The sequence below is a fragment of the Molothrus aeneus genome, chromosome 5 (assembly GCF_037042795.1).
Source record: "Molothrus aeneus isolate 106 chromosome 5, BPBGC_Maene_1.0, whole genome shotgun sequence".
Classification (NCBI taxonomy): domain Eukaryota; kingdom Metazoa; phylum Chordata; class Aves; order Passeriformes; family Icteridae; genus Molothrus; species Molothrus aeneus.
This window is the reverse complement of record NC_089650.1, coordinates 10,244,582-10,250,581: the sequence shown is the minus strand read 5'-3', so window position 1 is coordinate 10,250,581 and position 6,000 is coordinate 10,244,582.

Genomic DNA, 6,000 nt, shown 5'->3' with positions numbered 1-6,000 from the left:
TTCATGGCTGAATGTTTCAATCAACTCAGAATTAAATTGTTGCTCTCCTTTAATGAGAGGAAACAGAAAGCTGCACTCCTGTTCATATCAATAGTAATTAATCTTCATTCTTTTTATACAAGCTTACTCTCACTTCCTCCAGCAGCTTCATGCTGTTAGATGAATGGTTGCATCAGTGATATTTTGTACCTATGGGCAAAACAAGTACTTTTTATGTAAATAATCCAGTGTTTCTGAATATTCTACAAAGTGTTCAACAAAACATATGTAGATTTAGGAAACTCCAAGAATTTCCATTTCTGGAATTTTTTTTTTTTTTGTGTGGTCTTAGCTCCTAGGGCTCACTGAACTAGCAGATGTTCAGCCAAGATGAAGCAGCTTAGAGAAGAGAGTGAATTAAAGTAAAAATCCAGTTCTGTGTCCCACAGCATGTGATGCCCTAGGAAGCCATTCTAGCAAGCATGCTTTGGTGAAATTTTCTGTTAATCTTCACCACTTCCTGGGATGCTGGAGGGACAGAAAGTTACTCTGCATTCAAGAAGTCTGAAGGTACATTTCTGCTCAGAAACCTCTCAGACCCTGAAACATGCAGCCTACACCAAAGGGAGTGGTTTCTCTCTGACTTCCCTCATCCATTACCTGTGCCTATATTGCTGTCAGCATCTTCACAGGAGTCAGTGGGACCTAGACTAAGGTGATGGAGGATGCCTTACACCCACATGGCTTAGAACAGCCTCTTCTGAAGACCAGCCACACCCTCAACCCTCTCTGCTGGTTGGACAAGTGTCTTTATGCGCATCTTCAGTTCAAAGTGACAAAATAACCTGTGGTCTCTGCACCATGCACTTAGCCACGGTGGTGTTAGATGTCATAATACTGAGATATTGCATGCCCTGCTTTCTCTTTGTGCTAGGTGGAGGTTAATTCAGGACATCAGACCTCCTGGAGTAATGTTGAAGGGCTGCTGAACAGAAAGCCAAATGTGACAGTCTCAGAAGAGTTAAAAAAAAAAAAATCCACCATCCATCCACCATCCTAAAAAATTGCTTCATGGAGTGAAGCTTAACCCAGAATTGTTTGTTTCAGGAAAGGCTGTCACAAATATGATAACTTGTCAGTAGGTCAGTGTGTGTGATTTTTCTGCCAGAAGGTGGGAGCATGGTTGGGTAACTCATTTCAGAGTTTAGAGCCCCTCCACGTGCCCTCTCCATGGTCCCAAAATGTATAGACTGTGCAGCAAGAAGGGAGTTCATCTTACAGCAATGATCAATGCAGTCACTGGTCTCCCTTTCCTGGAGATTAGGAAATAGTTCTTTCATAATTTGCTCTCCCTGGCCCTGTTACTAATTGAAAATAGCTGGTGATCTACTTCCTAGGGCAGTTGTCCTTATATGTGATGGCTCCAGCAAGTTATTTTGATCAAGTGATTATGACAAAAAGTTCTGCTCTAATTTAATTCTCTGTAGGCTCAAATGGTGGTTTTAGGAAGCATTGAAAGCATTGTTCAGTAGTAGCATGATGCTTCCTGAGATGGATCTGTATTAAAATAAATTCATCATGTCTTTGCAGGGCTAGAATAACTTCCTAATTTTGGTCATACATGCAAGAGGAGGTTGCAGTCAACCATAGACAAAGATTCCCTTTCCCTACAGATTTCTGTAAAACCTTAGCTCTGTGTATATAGACATTAACTGCAGACACATTTGCTCTGTGTGCTGAACTGACAGGATGGAACATGATAGGCAAAAACAACTCACACAACAGCACAATTATTTTTTTTCTCAAAGGGGAGTCATGCTTTGCTCAGCCAGCCTGCAAATCTAGTCCAAAAGCCAATTCCATATTTTTCCTTCTCTCAAAGCCCTGAAGCTGTGACAAAATTAACTGAATACAAATGCAGTTAAAACTGAAAGAGACTCCAAATGAAAAGTTTTTTGGCTCAGCTGGTGGGAGAGGTCTTACTCCTTGATACTCACCTACTCCAGTGTGCTAGTGGACTAGAAAGAGCAGTAAAGCAACTCCTGAACAGCTGTTGAATTCCAGCTTCCAGGTATTTTTGTGTTTATTTTTATAGCTCTCTGCCATAAGACCTTTTCTGTAGAAAAAAAATGCACCAATTATGGCCCCTATAACCAGTTTCAACAGCACTAGAAGGAGGAAAACTTCCTCTAATCAGTCTGAGCTGATTGAGTGTGTGTGGTAGAACCTTTCACTGTTTTCTGGACTGAAATGAAATATCTCAAACCATTTGCACACCCCAATGTGCACAGGATTGCATGTCCATCCCTTTTCAACAGTTTTCTTCATTTCCAGTGCCACTGAATCATTGTTCCTGTAAAAATTACAGAAGCCCTTACTGCTGGTGGTGTGGAGAATATCTGTGGCTTGAGCTATCTAGGAACAGCCACGTGAGAAATGCCATGCAGATGGAATAATTTATAGACTAATAGCTTCTGGGTCTCATGCTGTGATACTCATGTAGATAGAGATATACATGCACTGTAGCACGTTTGGTATCTTTTGTTTTTATAAGAACATAGTATCTAGGTCAAAAACCTTATTTTAGACCCAAAGAAGAGTGTAATTCCAATGGAGACTGTGGCTGCCACTCCCCCACAGATGCAGTCTTCAGTGAAGGCACAGAGGGTCAGATGCCTGGTGACATTTTTTCCATGGCATTCCCTCCAGCCTTACTAATCTTTCATCTAAGCTTTCCTTAGCCCTATTTTTAAAGGGGAAATCTGACCTCTGTCCTGTGTCCCTTTTTCTTTGCCCTTGTTTTGCATTTCCATGTTTTGCAATGAGGTTTTCTCTCTTACCCAACAGCTTTTTTAGCTGGAGGGAAACCATATGCCGTGAGCTGTGAGTGTAATTCACAACAGCATCTTAAATGCATTTTGCTGTCAGGCTTTGTAAGAGCTTTCTCTCATAAATATCACTTGCTGATTTACTGATGCAAACCCCCACAGCTTGTCTGCAAACATCCTGCTGTGTGCAAACATTCCCAAAAGGCAGAGCTAAGAGTTTAGGTTTATTTAAAGTGAAGGCACATAGCTCTCACAGTAATCTCCATTGATGCAGGATGAGATTGAGAGGTAGAAAACATTAACAGTAGAAACACTGAGGGATGTTTGTCATTTCATATGTGAGCACCCACAAAGGGACATACATGATTTCATGTAGGTCTCCTAAATTTTCACCCACAGAGTCCTTTCTTTCCACACGTGCAAAATACTCCTAAAGATTTCTCAGGACAATTCTGTTTCCCTGGAATCTGAGCAACAATAAATATTTACGTACAGAAAAGACTACAAAAAGAGAGAACTACCTAAGTCAGTACATAAAAATCCCAATAAAGAAGTAAGTTTCTGAGTTTCAGGTCTATTTCGGATTCTTTTCGTGTTTCCTACCAGCAGTACTTCAACTCTGATACAAAGCTTTCCTGTATTGCCATTTTAAAACAACAAAAAAACCCCTTAATTACAAACTTAATTACAAATCCACTTTGCTTGTACTTACTGGGACATTGAAACTCACAAAAAGCAGTAGCCACTGAATTTTGTAGCCCATAAGTTTAAGTTACCCTTAACAAACTAAAAAGTGGACGCTACCACCCTCTTGAGTGAGGTGTTTTCCACAAGTGTGATGACTGAAAATAAGCACTGGGTAGGTAAAAAGTTCAGGGCAAAAGCAGTAATGGATTATTAGTGATTAAGGACTTGGAACAGTCCCTAATCACGTAGGCGCCCGACAGCCCTGAGCCCGGGCTCCTGTTACAATCCCCTTCTGCAAGGCTCTGCCTCTCTGGAGGAGGCTGAGGGCTGCACTGCAGATGACAGCAGAGTGCTCTTATCTGAAGGAAGTCTGAGAAGACTCTTCCTTCTTGAAAAGATCACAGAGTATCAGATTATCTGTCACCCACTGTCAAATAGAGTTTAGCAAATGTTTTTCTTATTTGGTATTTGGATGCGGTTGTGATGATGTTTAGACCCAGTTGCAGCGTATATTAGTCTGACAAAGAGCTCATCACAAGTTCATAGACTCAATCCTTGGCAAATCCCAACATGTGAGTGTCTGGTTTTGCCCTGAACGTCAAAGAAAAGCCTGTGAACAAAAATCATGGAATGGGAACACCAGCAGGATTCCGTTTTAAATCGCCGAACCGTTTTAGTCAGAATTTTAGTGAAAAGGAAACCCATCAGCATGTCCCAAGTGTTTCCTTGTAACTGACTGAAAGAAGATAGATTGCATGAATTCATGCTGCCACAGATTTAAGCTGATGTCATCATTTTCCCTACGGGTCAATCTCCCTGTGTGGAATGATTTCCCACTGCCTGCACACAATCACATGGCTCTCAGGACTACTCTGGGGGCGCTGAACAATGGGAGACAGTCATTTGTGGAACTCACTACAATTATGCAGAGCATCAGGTCCATAATGTGATTTCCATAAAACAATACTGAAAATGGTTTTCTTAATTCACAGAGAAATATTTCAGGAGAGCTCACAACCGTGTTGTGTTTTGGGTTGAGCAAGACTAAAGACATTTTCCCAAACTGGTAAAATGCTTCCTGAGCTGGTTGGGAAATTATCTGGCAATCTGAAAGGAAGCTCATTACTGGTTAAGTACTCATCTCTTGAAATAAATGACCTTTCCACTTTATTGCTGACTTTTATCCTATAATTAGAAGTGCAACTGCCATTAAAAGTTTATTGTTAAATTTGAAGACCAGATTGCTTTCATTCCTAAGCAAAAGTTCTGTGGTTTAGGAAGTTTTCTTATCCAATAACCTTGTCTACTTTATTACCATTTGAAGCTTTCAGGAAGGATGTTAGCATTAGTCACTGTACTTCTATCTCTGGTATCACACTGTGGTGTCTCTTGTTTTCAATTTGCCCTTGGGAATGTATTGAGATAAACTAAAATATTTGCTTCTAGAGAAAAATTATTAGGAAATTATTGCAAGGAAGGATAGGAAACTAGATATTGTCGTACTTTTAAAGTGAGATCAGACTATTCTGCTGAGTGTGTTAATTGATTTTGGTACACATATATCAAAGATGAATTAGGTTTGGGATATTTAAAGGAAGAATTTCCCGTGGCTGGAGTAGGAGTGGAAAGAAAGAAACCTGAACTACGCCGATCTCCTGCACTTTCTGTTTACTCAGTGCAGTTCCTGAGCACGGGAACTCGCCTGGCTCTCTGTGCTGGGCTGTCCCCTGTCCCTGCAGATCCCCAAGGGCTGGGAGTCCCCTGGGACAGGCGGATCCCGGATTTTCCCCAAAGCAGGGATCCGATCGCCCCCTGAGGGGCAGGAGCGGGGCCAGCGCCCAGCCCGGCCCCAGGTGCAGGGGGGATTGACTCTTCGCAGACCTGAGAGACTTTTTAAATAAAAAAAAGGCGGAGTAAATATTCCCCGCTGGGCTAGAAAAGCTGGCGAGTGGCTCTGCAGAGCTCCCACCTGCAGCCCCTCCAGGGGGCTCTGCCTCTCTTCAGGCTGAGAAGATTTTCAGGGGCTCCCAGGTGTGGCACTGCAGGGTAAACCTGGGAGATTCACAAGTCCAGCTCACTTCCCTTCAGGCTGAGAAGAGTTTCAGGGGCTCCCAGGTGTGGCACTGCAGGGTAAACCTGGGAGATTCACAAGTCCAGCTCACTGAGGTTTCAGGAGTGCTTTTGTTGTTGTTTGTGACCGTGTTCACAGGGGTTTTCAGGATGAGGGAAGAGACGTAGATCTGACTCCATATTTCAGAAGGCTTGATTTATTATTTTATGATATATATATATTACATTATATGTTAAAAAGAATAGAAGGAAAAGTTTCATCTCAGAAGGCTAGTTAAGCTAAGAATAGAATAGAAAAGAATGATAACAAAGGCAGCTGGCTCGGACAGAGAGAGAGAGAGCCAGCTCTCTCTAGTCTCTAGTCACTAAATCTAAACATCTACACGAAACTAATCACAGATGCACCTGTTGCATTCCACAGCAGCAGATAACCATT